This window comes from Pelophylax lessonae (assembly GCF_965119305.1).
Source record: "Pelophylax lessonae genome assembly, chromosome: 4".
NCBI classification, from domain to species: domain Eukaryota; kingdom Metazoa; phylum Chordata; class Amphibia; order Anura; family Ranidae; genus Pelophylax; species Pelophylax lessonae.
This window is the reverse complement of record NC_138771.1, coordinates 42,654,363-42,667,886: the sequence shown is the minus strand read 5'-3', so window position 1 is coordinate 42,667,886 and position 13,524 is coordinate 42,654,363. Positions and strand designations below refer to the sequence as shown.

General features: G+C 46.0%; 1 protein-coding gene across 2 annotated transcripts in view; it reads left to right on the top strand.

Annotated features, from left to right (window-relative positions):
• SV2B (synaptic vesicle glycoprotein 2B) overlaps positions 1–13,524 on the top strand; it is a 277,072-nt gene that overhangs the window by 51,647 nt on the left and 211,901 nt on the right. The window contains exon 1 of one of the 2 annotated variants that reach the window (XM_082254319.1): positions 5,957–6,188. The exons of the other annotated variant lie outside the window; for it this stretch is intronic. The gene's annotated coding sequence lies outside the window, so the exon portion shown is untranslated. Of the gene's footprint in view, positions 1–5,956; positions 6,189–13,524 lie in introns of those variants that run through there. 2 annotated transcript variants of the gene reach the window in all.

The window sequence follows — 13,524 nt, the reverse complement described above, 5'->3', positions numbered from 1 at the left end:
ACCGACAGCTCCGATGTCCGCCGGCCCCTCGCGATCTCCCTCAGGAGAGGGAGAAAGGCAGACGGCTGATGTAAACACAGCCATCTGTCATTCTCCCTGAAGTAATGACAGAGGCTATGCGATCCTGCTATGTAGGATCGTATGTCTCTGTGATTACTTGACTAGCCACGCCCCCTGACAGTTGGAATCACGCCCCTAGGGACATACTTAACCCCTTGATCACCAGTAAAGTTAACCCCTTCCCTGCCAGTGTCATTTTTACAGTAACAGTGCATATATCAAGTGTCAAAAATGTCAGTTAGGGGTCCGATCTGTCCGCCGCAATGTCGCAGTCCCACAAAAAAAATCGCAGATCGCTGCCATTACTAGTTAAAGTAAAAAAGTACTACTTAAAAAAAAAACGATAAAAATTGCAGAAATCTTTCCCGTAGTTAGTAAACGCAATAACTTTTGCGCAAACCAATCAAAATACACTTATTGTGATTTTTTTTACCAAAAATATGCAGCAGAAAACAAATTGGCCTAAAATGTTAAAACATTTTGATTTTTACATATTTTTTTTGAGAATTTCATATAAAAAAATGTGAAAAATATTATTTTTTAGAATTGTCACTCTTTTTTTGTTTATAGCGCAAAAAATAAAAATCGCACAGGTGATCAAATACCACCAAAAGAAAGCTCTGTTTGTGGGAAAAAAAGGACATTGATTTAATTTGGGTACAGCGTTGCACGACCGCGCAATTGTCCATTAATTCACGCAGTGCTGAATCGCAAAATAGGGCCTGGTCATTGAGCAGCCAAATCCTCCGGGGCTTAAGTGGTTAAAGGCCTCCTCCCCGGGTCCTAAATTGGGAGGGAGGAGCAGGTACCCAATTTTCACAGGTACCTGCTCCCACCTCAGTTCCGGTGGCTTTAGGTGATCAGAAGTGGAAGTTCTCCTTCCCGAAGTCTTCTGGGATAGACAGGTCCTAGAAGACTTTGCGACCAGTCAGAGAGCGCAGCGCCGCTCGCGCATGCACAGTGGGCACCTGTCACAGCTAGGTGCCCATAGTAGAGATGCTGGCGCCGCCGAGGAGGACACGGGGAGAACACGGCTGAGGTGAGTACACCGCTGGATCATGGGACAGGTGAGGGGCTGTTTAATAAAAGTCAGCAGATACATTTTTTTTAGCTCCTGACTTTTAACCACTTGCCGACCGCCGCACGACTATCTACGTCGGCGGTCAGCCCCTCACAGGCAAACTAACGTAGGGCTACGTTGCTTGCTTGTGAGGGTCTAGGGAGCGAGCGCGCGCCGCCGGAGGCGCGCTCCCGCGTGGTCATGGACCCCCCCGCGCGTGTGACCAGCGGACCCGATGTCCGCCGGCCACTCGGCGATCGGCGGGGGAGAGGGAGAATGTCAGGCAGCTTGTGTAAACAAGCGACCTGTCATTCTCCTCGCTGTAAAGACACTGATCACATGGATCTACTATGTAGATCCGTTGATCAGTGTCCTTACAGCTCAAGCCACAGCCAATCACAGTAGAAAGCCCGCCCCTAGGGACACACACAGCCCCTCCCTCCCAAATAAAGTTAACCCCTTCACTACCAGTGTATTTTTACAGTAAAAGTGCATATATATAGCACTGATTACTGTAGAAATGTCACTGGTAACCCCAAAAGTGTCAAAAATGTCAGTCAAGGGTCCGATCTGTCCGCCGCAATGTCGCAGTACCGCAACAAAAATCGCAGATCGCCGCCATTACGCGTTAAAAAAAAAAACAACAAAAATGACAAAAATCTTTCCCTTTGTTAGTAAACGTGATAACTTTTGCGCAAACCAATCAAAATACGCTTTTTGCGATTTTTTTTTACCAAACATAGGTAGCATAAAACAAATTGGCCGAAAATGTTAAAAAATTTTGATTTTTACTTTTTTTTTTGGGGGAATTTCATATAAAAAAATGTGAAAAATATTGCTATTTTTGCAAAATTGACGCTCTTTTTTTGTTTATAGCACGTGATCAAAAAATCGCACAGGTGATCAAATACCACCAAAAGAAAGCTCTGTTTGTGGGAAAAAAAGGACGCCAAATTCGTTTAGGTACAGCGTCGCACGACCTCGCAATTGTCCGTTAAAGTCATGTAGTGCCGAATCGCAAAATACCCCTGGTCGGAATGGGGGTAAAATCTTCCGGGGCTTAAGTGGTTAATAAAGAAAAAAATGACTGGAACTTCGCTTTAAGTTCCACTTTAAAGCGTAATCCACTTTTGTTGAGAACAAAACATTCCCCTCTGGGTGATCTCTGTACATTTCAAGGATTATAACAAACTTTGTTGCAGATTCCTACCTTTTGTTATTCTGAAGAAATCCCTGTTTGTTCCTCTGTGCTGAGTCTAATGGGAGTGGTTTCATAAATATCAATCAGCTGTGGCAACTGCAGAGCTCTAATGAGGAAATCTGCATCCCTTTAGACGTGTTCCTATTGGGAGTATCTCACCAAAAATGACATTTTTGTTGCAGTGGATGCCAGAAATCTGACTTGTATCTTAATGCAGACTTCTGGGAAAATCGGTGAGCCAATCACACAAGCAGGAAATGATGTTTCCGGGGTGTGGTCAGCATACATTCTGTGTATAGAACACCTCCAGGTAGCCATATTGTATTATTGAAATTTACAGCAGCTGCGGATTGAAAAGGAAAGATCATTTTAATAACATTCAATTACAATATGACTTGTGTTGCAATTGTATACGCTATATTATTTTTCTTTATTTGCTATCCCCCCCCCCCCAGGAAAGTGGAGTTACCCTTTAAAAGAAAATAACAGCCAAACTAGTCAAACATTAATGACCTGGCAGTTTTGATTCTGTAAGCAAATTGGATAAACTGAGGTTGGAGTGGATTTTTTACGCTCCATTCACACCTGAGCGTATCATTTTCAGGCGTTTATTTTGAGCATTTTTCAGGTGTTTTTTGCAGGTGTTTGGAGGCAGGCATTGACATCTAACAAAAACGATTGTAATCTGCCAAAAAAGGGGCTCATGTACTTTTTTGAGCTTCAGGCGTTTTGGTTTAGGCGACAAAATGCTCATATGTGAACAGGGGCCATTGAAATGAATGGGATTTTGCTTGTTGGGCGTTTTGAGACTTCAGAGATGAGCGTTTTATGAGCTGAAAAATGCTCAGGTGTGAAAAAGGGCCTTAGTTATTTACACAACTCTGCCCCTCATTGGGGTTAATTTACTAAAGGGAAATAGACTGTGCACTTCGCAAAGTGCAGTTGCACTCTTCACGTGCACTTGCTCCAGAGCTTAGTAAATGAGATAAAGCTTCACTTTGCAAAGAATACCCAATCACATTCAAGGAAAATAGAAAACAGAATTTTTTGCTTCCACATGATTGGACGAGCTTCCCCTCATTTACTAATCTCTGGAGCAACTGCTCTTGCAGGGTGCCATTCTACTTTGCAAAGTGCACAGTCTATTTGCCTTTAGTAAATCAACCCCCAAAATGTCTACTTGTGAAGATGATAGCAATATAAAGCAGACCTGTAAAAGAGGAAAATAAAGAAGATACCATGCATGTGTATTATATGATGTGTGATTTATTTGCGTCTTGTGTGTAGAAACTAGGGATCGACCGATTATCGGCAAAGCCGATATGCACTTTCCCCGATATATCGGAACCGGCCCCTGAGGTTACCAATTTTGCCGATATTTCGGGAAAGTGCTTGTACCGGAGTGATGCCTGCAGCTAGAGGCATCACCCCGGTACCGGCATCCATAGCCGATGGTCGGCTGTCTTGTAATGACAACCGATGCGGCTGAGAAACCGCTTGGCTGTCATTACAAGGAGTGGGAGGGGACGTCCCCTCCCCTCCCTCTGCCTTCTGTGGCTTGTCTGGGTCTCCCGTCCCACCGGGAGACCCGGGCATCCTACCTGCACAGCCGCTGAAGAGAAGACCCGATCAAAGCCACATTCGGCTCTGATCGGGTCTCCATGTAAAAACCCGAAAGCGATTTCATGACATCACTTTCGGGTACTCTGCGCCAAATTAAAAAAAATTACAGCATTCAAAACAGCCAAACTTGGCGTTTTGAATGCTTTTAAGTAGTGATTGACCAATTTAGTTTTTGTAATGCCGATACCGCTATTTTGGTCATCGGATATCGGTATCGGCCGATATCGGCCAATATTTTATTATGTAAAATTTTTTTTTTTTCCTCAGGTACTCCTTGTAGAGGGATCTGGGACCCCTCCTCGGCACGGAAAAGCATTCAAAACACCAAGTTTGGCTGTTTTAAATGCTGTCAGTTTTTTTAATTCGGCGTCATGACATCACTTCCAGGTTTTTTACATGGAGAGCGGTGCATGCGCACTTGTGCAGGGATACCAGCTTTTACGGGGACACATCTTCATGCTACACCGGGTCTTCTCTGCAGTGGAGGAGGTAGGGTGCCCGGGTCTCCCGGTGGGACGGGAGACCCGGGCGAGCCGTGGAAGGCGGGAGGGGGGGGGGGAGGTCCCCTCCCGCTCCTTGTCATGACAGCCGAGCAGCTTCTGAGCTGCATCGGTTGTCATTACAAGTCAGCCAACCGTCGGCTATGGACACTGGTACCAGGGTAATGCCTCCCGCTACAGGCATCACTCCGGTACAAGCACTTTCCCTAAATATTGGCAATATCGGTAACCTCAGGGGCCGATTCCGATATATCGGGGAAAGTGCATATCGGCCCCCGATATATCGGTGTTGCCAATAATCGGTCGATCTCTACTTTGAAGTGCAGAGGAGGGGTTTGGGGTCTTTTAGACCCCCAGATCCCTCCACAAAAGTGGCTCTGAGGAGGAGGCGAAGCCTCGAAACGCGTCAGCCGTCATCTACTTAGGACTATATACATTCGCATGGACTACTCCTAACACTCAAACTTGTGACATGACTGATTTACACCTTTGTTTGTGAGTAGCCATTTTTATGCTTTCATAATAAAGCCATTATTGAGGCTAATGCGCTAAGTCGGTGCGCCCTTCTTTGTTTTTGTTTGCAGCCCTCCACAACAGCACCTGTAAAAAAAAAAAAAAAGTTTAAATGTCCGAAAATATTATTATTATTATACAGGATTTATATAGTGCCAACAGTTTGCGCAGCGCTTTACAATGTGAGGGAAGACAATACAGTTACAATACAATTCAAAACAGGAGGAACTAGAGGGCCCTGCTCGTTAGAGCTTACAATCTAGAAGGGAGGGTCAAGTGAAACAAAAGGCAATAACCGTGGGGGGATGGGTTGATGGAGAAAATGGAGGTACATTTGTTAGGTGTTGGTAGGATAGGCTTCTCTGAAAAGGAGGGTTTTCAGAGATCGCCTAAAAGCTAATAGAGTAGGAGATAATCGGACAGATAAGGGTAAGGATCGCCTAAAAGCTAATAGAGTAGGAGGTAATCAGACAGATAAGGGTAAGGATCGCCTAAAAGCTAATAGAGTAGGAGATACTCGGACAGATAAGGGTAAGGAGTTCCATAGGATTGGAGAGGCTCTGGAAAAGTCCTGGAGGCGAGCATTGGAGGAGCAAATATCGGCCGATACCGATATGCGATGACCAAAATATTGGTATCATTATCAGCAATAAAAAAAACCATATCGGTCGATCTCTAGTAGAAATGCCCTAAGCTGCATTATTCTAAACTGGCATCCTTTTTAAATTAGCACCTTGTACGGCCGTATTAAAATATAATTAACGAGCGCATTAACATATTTTGAACAGCTTAAAATATCTCATTTGGTTATCTTTAATATTCACTTTCAGTCCGGTTGTACATGTTGTGCATCATCAGTTTTCTCTTTAACTTAAAAGTCATCACATCTGTCATGTTAGCATTCCTCCTCCCCCTCCTTCCATCTGGTCCTCCAGTCCCTGCCTGCTTCCCCTGAGCATCAGTGCTTGTTTTATGCGTGTGCGTGTGTGTGTGTGCGTGTGTGTGTGCTATACTGGCTGATGGACTCTTCCATTTCTCCTATCACGCTGCTGCCTGGATATACTATTACACTGGGATGATCGGCTTGCTTCTCAAGAGCTTGTACACTTAATCTTATGCTTGTGATTGCCCGGGGCACAGCCGCCTCTAAAGGACCTCATTCAATGGCACCTGAAGAATAAATAAAAGGTGGAATCCCCAGATCCCTGGAATTCATTAATCCTTAGAACTGGTAGGAATCTCAGTTTTTATCTCTGTTTTTTTTTCCTGTGTATCTTCCATCCAGGTTATTAACGAGACGTATGCTCAGGTTGACTCCTTCATCCCTGAACCTTTAGTTTAGAGTGGTTTGTGTTGCTAGTAAATAATTTACCCTACTAATACGGAATATTCTGCAGGATATAGTCGCTAAAAATTAAAAAAAAAAAAATAAATGTTATTAGGTCAAGGAAGTAGAGCTTTTATAGGTTTAAGCTTAGCGGTTTGTTAAGCTCGGAACCCATCTGCTGTGTAGATAACGTTCGCTGTGATAGGTAAATATTTTTCGACCACAAATGTAAAAAGTTTATTGCCAGTCAATGAAGACAATGTGTTTATAGGGGCATCTCCATGTCTACATTTATTGTTTTTTTTTTTTTTAATTAGGTCAGTAGTATAAAATATTAATAATTTGAATTCAGTGCGTGGGATGGATGAAGTGGAGCTGAGAGATTCAGGATTCATTTGTCAGGAGTGAGGGAGGAGGGGAGTGTGAAAGACACCTCATTACAGATGTCCTTAAATTGTTACTTTTCCAAGGATGCTGCAGTGTTCCCGTACTGATAATTCTATGTCATGGCTGGATTGTGTGTCAATGCATTAGATTCATTTTTGCTCTATCCATGAAAAAAAACAAAAACTAAAATATATAATAATGATCATCAATAGCATCCAGAATCAACCTGGTTCCTTCTTGCTTTTTGATTTGTGCCCCCCCTCATCCAGTATGAGTTATCTACAAGACATACAAAGCACAGGTTTTACAGATCGGATCTTCAAATGGACTGCAGGTTTGATCTTTAAGGCAATGAAGTATAATATTCATCTATTACCTTGAATTTGCTGGTCTCAACACTGCTAGCAGCCGCTAATTGGATAGAGAATTGTAGTCTGGGTGTGTGTGCCGACTAGACCTATGAAAACGCCTTCTGTGCTTTACCGTCTTTATGAATGGAAGTTTAACCCCTTTGCAGACCGTCTGGGTACAGGCTCGCTCTCTCTTATATGAGGATAGGCAGGTAAATGTACAGAATCAAGGCTTTGACCTCTGGTTTCCCTGTTAGCATGACCAGTACAAACCTTAGGGCAGCCGCCCTTGCTAATTGACCAATTAAATTATATAGATTGTGCATTGATCTGCCTTCTGGTTCTTGCAGTGATGAATTGCTTGAATTATTTTTGAGTAGACTTTATAAGATTAAAATAACTGTTGTAGGCAATGAACAGAAATCAACTTGATGTTAAAGCAGTAGTAAAGTTAACCTAAGAAAAAAAAAAAAAAAAGGTCCCCCCTGCAGGTTTAAGCCATAATGTGCTAGTATGTACTGCAGTACTGTACTGTTATGGCGCTTTTCCACTGCATGGAACCGAACGGTTTGGCTCGCTTTTGTGCTTTTCCACTGCTGGTACCGCATGGTACGGTGTAGCAACGGTTCGGTACGGTACGGCGGCGCTTTTCCACTGCATGGAACCGAACGGTTCGGCTCGCTTTTGTGCTTTTCCACTGCTGGTAGCGCATGGTACGGTGTAGCAACGGTTCGGTACGGTACGGCGGCGCTTTTCCACTGCATGGAACCGAACGGTACGGCTCTCAAAAACAGTACCTACTTGATTGTGGTTTCAAGAGGTACCTTACCCGGTACCATATCCCACAATCCTTTGCATGCAGTCACTACTAGCCACTGATTGATCAGAGAATCCCACCCACCCCATTGTTATCCCACCCACTTAACTTTAGTACTTTAGTACTACTTTAGTGGAAAAGCAAACCATACCATACCGTACCAACACTGTACCATGCGGTACCAGCAGTGGAAAAGCAAACCGGGCCAAGCAGGGCCGAGTAGAGCCGAGCCGGTACTTGCAGTGGAAAAGTGCCATTAGACTTACCTTTAGAATGAATCAATCCAGAGGCGCCCTGCCACTGCTGACAGGTGGTTCCATCTTCACTCAGTCTTCTTCCGGGTTCGCGAGCTTCGGCCGTCTGACTGGTTGGAGCTCACTGGATGTCACAGGCGCATGCAATCTGAACGAACGGCAAAGCTGTGCACAGGACAGACCTCTGAAGGAATGGCATGGCATTACCCGGGCATGGCACAGAGCTCTGAAGGAATGGCACAACATACCCGGGCATGGCACAGAGCTCCGAAGGAACGGCATGTCATACCCGTGCATGGCACAGAGCTCTGAAGGAATGGCACGGCATACATGGGCATGGCACAGAGCTCTGAAGGAATGGCACGGCATACCCGGGCATGGCCTAGAGCTGTGAAAGAATCACAGCATACCCTTGCATGGCACAAAGCTCTGAAGAAATGGCACAGCATACCCGGGCATGGCACAGAGCTCTGAAGGAATGGCACGGCATACCCATGCATGGCACAGAGCTCCGAAGGAATGGCACGACATACCCGGGCATGGCACAGAGCTCTGAAGGAATGGCACAGCATACCCATGCATGGCACAGAGCTCTGAAGAATGGCACGGCATACCCGTGCATGGCACAGAGCTCTGAAGGAATGGCATGACATAACCGGGCATGGCACAGAGCTCTGAAGGAATGGCACAGAATACCTGGGCATGGCACAGAGCTCTGCAGGAATGGCATGGCTCACCCGGGCATGGCACACAGCTCTGCAGGAATGGCACGGCATACCTGGGCATGGCAAAGAGCTCTGAAGGAATGGCACAGCATACCTGGGCATGGCACAGAGCTCTGAGGAATGGTGCGGCATACCCATGCATGGCACAGAGCTGTGAAGGAATGGCACGGGTATGATGTTCCTTCAGAGCGCATGCGCATGTGACGTCAATGGCTGCTGCTCGCCGCAATATCTCCTAAATTGTGCACGTTTGGAGATATTCATTTTTCCTACAAATAAGCTTTATTATAAGCTTACTTGTAGGTAAAAATGGCAAAAAAGGCGTACTACCATTTGAAATGTTGCTAAACCTTCATGCCAAATGCAACTTTCCAGTTCAGCATGATATCCAAAGCAAAACCTCTTAATTTTACTCACTAAACAAAGTTGAATAACCCTTTTCCCAGCATCCTGATTCTATCCTCACCATGCAATACATGGAGGTGCTTTTACTGAACTTTTGGTTATTGAGAGACAAAAAAATTATGGAGATTGCACTCCTAAAGTCTCCTAAAGCCAGCCATAGAAGAAGCGATTTTCTTTCCTGCAACCTGCAGGAAAGAAAATCGCTCAATTCTCTTATCAACACAGTCAGTGTTGATGGGGAAATCCCTTCCACTAAGCCATTGTGTTCCCCGGCAGGGAAGGGGCGGGGTTAGCCATCCTGGTCGAGAGAACACACCATGATTATTACTAGCAGCTATAGCCGCTGGCAATGATCACATAAATTACCCAACAGGTTGGTTGTACCCAAATAGAACGATTGATCAACTTGGGTACAATCAGCCTGCCCATACATGGTTTGAAGCTTGGCCGGTCGCTGCTGAACCACCTGAGGCAGCCTGTTTTATTTATTTTTAACCTGCAAGGTAAAGGCATAATGCATCGCATACTAGTACATTATGAAATGCTTACCTTAAAATGAAGCCCTCCAGTGCCGCATTGTCACCGCTGACAGGGCTTCCAACTTCACTCGCTCTTCCTTTGGGTTCACATCTTCCGGCCTTCTGACTGGCCGCGCGACAATGACAGCGTGGGAGTCATGGGCTGTGGCACAGAACTCCGAAGGGATGGCACAGGTATACCATCCCTTCAAAGTGACCTCACCGGCTGCATGCACTGTGAATATCTCCTAAACCGTGCAAGTTTAGGAGATATTCACTGTACCTACAGGTAAGCCTTAATATAGGCTTACCAGTAGGTACAAGTACAAAAACAGGTTTACTTCCACTTTAAGACTACATCTCCCAAAATTAAGTGCGTCAGCGGGTAGCAATGTAGTATATACCCTGCTGGTCCTGCACAAAACCCAGACGCTGAGTTGGAGATTCCGTACCACCCAAGACACTATGGAATCTCCATCCCACCCAAGACACTATGGAATCTCCATCCCACCCAAGACACTATGGGATCTCCATCCCACCCAAGACACTATGGAATCTCCATCCCACCCAAGACACTATGGGATCTCCATCCCACCCAAGACACTATGGAATCTCCATCCCACCCAAGACACTATGGAATCTCCATCCCACCCAAGACACTATGGAATCTCCATCCCACCCAAGACACTATGGGATCTCCATCCCACCCAAGACACTATGGGATCTCCATCCCACTCAAGACACTATGGAATCTCCATCCCACCCAAGACCCTATGGAATCTCCAAAATAAAGAGCCCCATCCAGGTATACCAAAACCTGGAGAAAGCTGCAAAAGGCAGTTTTCTCCACTGCATGTCTATGCTCTGTAGTCCTGCACTGAGCTAATGTGCACACCTTGTGTCCTTTAAATGACCAATTTCACAATGAAAGCATCTCATATTGTCACAATAGCTATATCTGCAAAAGGGGCAAGCCTGAAGTGAGCTAGCAGCACTTAATTTTCTGACGAGTGTTTCACTTTAAGGCAGGCATGTCCAACCTGCGGCCCGGAACCTCAGGCAATGCGGCCCACTGCCCCCTGACCAGGGGTGGACTGACAACTCATGGGGCCCCCGGGCAATCAGAGATCATGGGGCCCCCTGTGTCCACACTCAAGCCACACAAAGCCCCACCTACAAATTGCAGCTTAGCCACATAGAGTGGGCATTTAAATATCTACCACAGCATAGCCTGCATGGAAGTTCCTGGCTTCTTTCTGTAGTGTGTAGCCTCTCATGGGGCCCCCTACTGACCCTGGGCCCTCGGACAGTGCCCTAATCCCCGAATGGTCAGTCCGCCCCTGCCCCTGACAATTTTTGCTGGGGAGGAAGGAAGTCAGGTCGGGGGTACGGTCACAGCAGCTTCCAACTAACGGTAGGCAGAGGCTGCCTAAGAGGGGGGGGGGGGGGGAGCATGTGCAGTGTTTCTGACTTGAAATCACTGAGGTGGTCATGGTGGTTACAGTGTTCCTTTATTATCATTTAGAAGAAGAAAACCTCTGTATACTGATTCCATTTCATTTGATCATCCTCTAGTTGTGTTAAATTAGTGTGGGGGCCGCGATGGCGTGGGAAGGGCGCGGCGGCATTTTTTTTTACTTATATACCTTAACTATAGTATATATTTTATATGCGACCTGAGAAAATTTCTCTACACTCAATGTGGCCCAGAGAAGCCATAAGGTTGGACACCCATGCTTTAAGGCATCTTTAAATTAACCAAACATGATAATTTGAGGCAGCGAGCTCTGGACTATATGCAGGATGCTCCAAAACCTAGAAATCCAGGCTCTGAAGCATTTAAGCAGTGTGGACCAATGTACATCTTTGCCAGCACACCATGGATCAACAAGAACCCTCCAAGTGTTTTATTGTAGAATGATCACTTCACAATGGACAAAGTGCAGCTTTCTGGAGGCGTGCAGTGCTCCATCAGGCACGTGGTCATTACACGTCTGTCTAGGGTCCTGCGGGGCTCCAAAATATTGCACTTTGTCCATTGCGATGTGATCATTCTACAATAAAACTCTTGGAGGGTACTTGTTAATCCATGGCGTGCTGGCAGAGATGAACGTTGATCTGTAATGCCTTCAGTCTTCAGCTAGTTGTTGCTGCAGCACCGATTTCTTCTGGGTTTAATCCAGGAACGTGTGCAATGAGAATATGGACATTATCTTATGAACAGTGTAGACGACAGTAAGTAGGCATCCATTGTCATGCAACAACAAAACAACTTTTGACAATAGGCCTTTGGTTAGAATTGCATGCTTGAACTTGTCACATAGCATCTCACTGTAACATTTATTTATTTCGGTATTTATTTAGCACTGTCAACATTCGCATCACTTTACATATATATTGTTCATTTAAATCAGTCCCTGCCCTCGAGGAGCTTACAATCTAAGGCCCCTAACTCACATCCATACCTACACATACTAGGCCCAATTTAGACAGGATTCAATTCACCTACCAGCATGTCTTTGGAGTGTAGGAGTCAGGGGAGGACTGGGCCAAGGGGCAGGGGGACAATTCCCCCCTGGGCCGCTCTGATGCCCTGTAAAAAGGCTGCACCGCTTCTGCTACAGACATGCCTAAATAATTCCTGGTGAGGAGAAGTAAAAAGTCTCTGCCACTGACCGTAAACTGTGTCTGAGCAGAGGCCGGTTTAATGACCCACTGGAGATTCTCCTCCCCCCGGCCAGCCCCAACTAAGCTGTCCCAGGTCCTCCCAACTGCCCTCTGCTGGCCAGGTCGGGAACCGGGATTCAGCCAGTGAGTAGAGAGTACCGGGAGCGGAGCTTCAGCCTGGAATGAGGGTCAGGAGGAGGACAGGAAGAGGAAGAGTGGGACCAGGCCGAGTCACCGCACCATGGGCCTTTGGTTTGTACTTGCCCCCTGGGTTGAAAGTTGCCAGTTAGCCCCTGGTAGGAGTAAACCCACACAGGCACAGGGAGATCATGTAAACTTTAGGCAGGTAGTGTCGTGTTCTGAACTAAGGAACCTGGTGCTGCTAGGGAGAAGTTCTAACCACTTAACCACTGTGCTGCCCAAAAATGCACTGTTTACTGTTGAGTCCTTCTCCAAATAATGTTCCAGTATTGGCCCTTGTGGGTCCCAAAAACTGTGAGCATAACTTCTCCTGTGGAGGGTTCCAAATGATGGATCCACATTTCATCTTCAGTGACTATTCTTTCCAAAAAAAAGCTTCACCTTCATTAGCATAGCGGTCCAGTAAGCTTTGACCGATGGTCAGATGATTGCACTTGTGCTCTTCAGTGAGCCGCTTCAGAACCCATCTTTCACAAACTTTATGAAAGCCAAGCCTGTTATGAATAATCTCATATGCAGAACAATGACAAATTTGCCTATGATTTGCTATGTCATCGATAGTCACTGATCAGTTCGTTAGGATCATGGCACGGACATGCTCAATGTTGTCATCAGTAGTGGATTTGGATGGGTATCATGCTTCCTCTGTGTGCTTAAAGCGGTAGTATACTGCTTTTTCCACTTTTTTCCACCGGCACAGTTTAGGAGATTTTTGCACTGCATGCAGCCGCTCACGCGAGCGGCGCATGCGCTCTGAAGGTCCGGCGGACCTTCAGCTTTACTTGCTGGGAGCTTGCCAGAAAATGACTCCCGCGCACGTGCGCGGGAGTGACGTCATCGCGGCTCCGGCCAATCACAGCGCCAGAGCCGCCAAACCCGGAAGAGACGCTGAGGGATCATGTCAGCTCCCACAGCG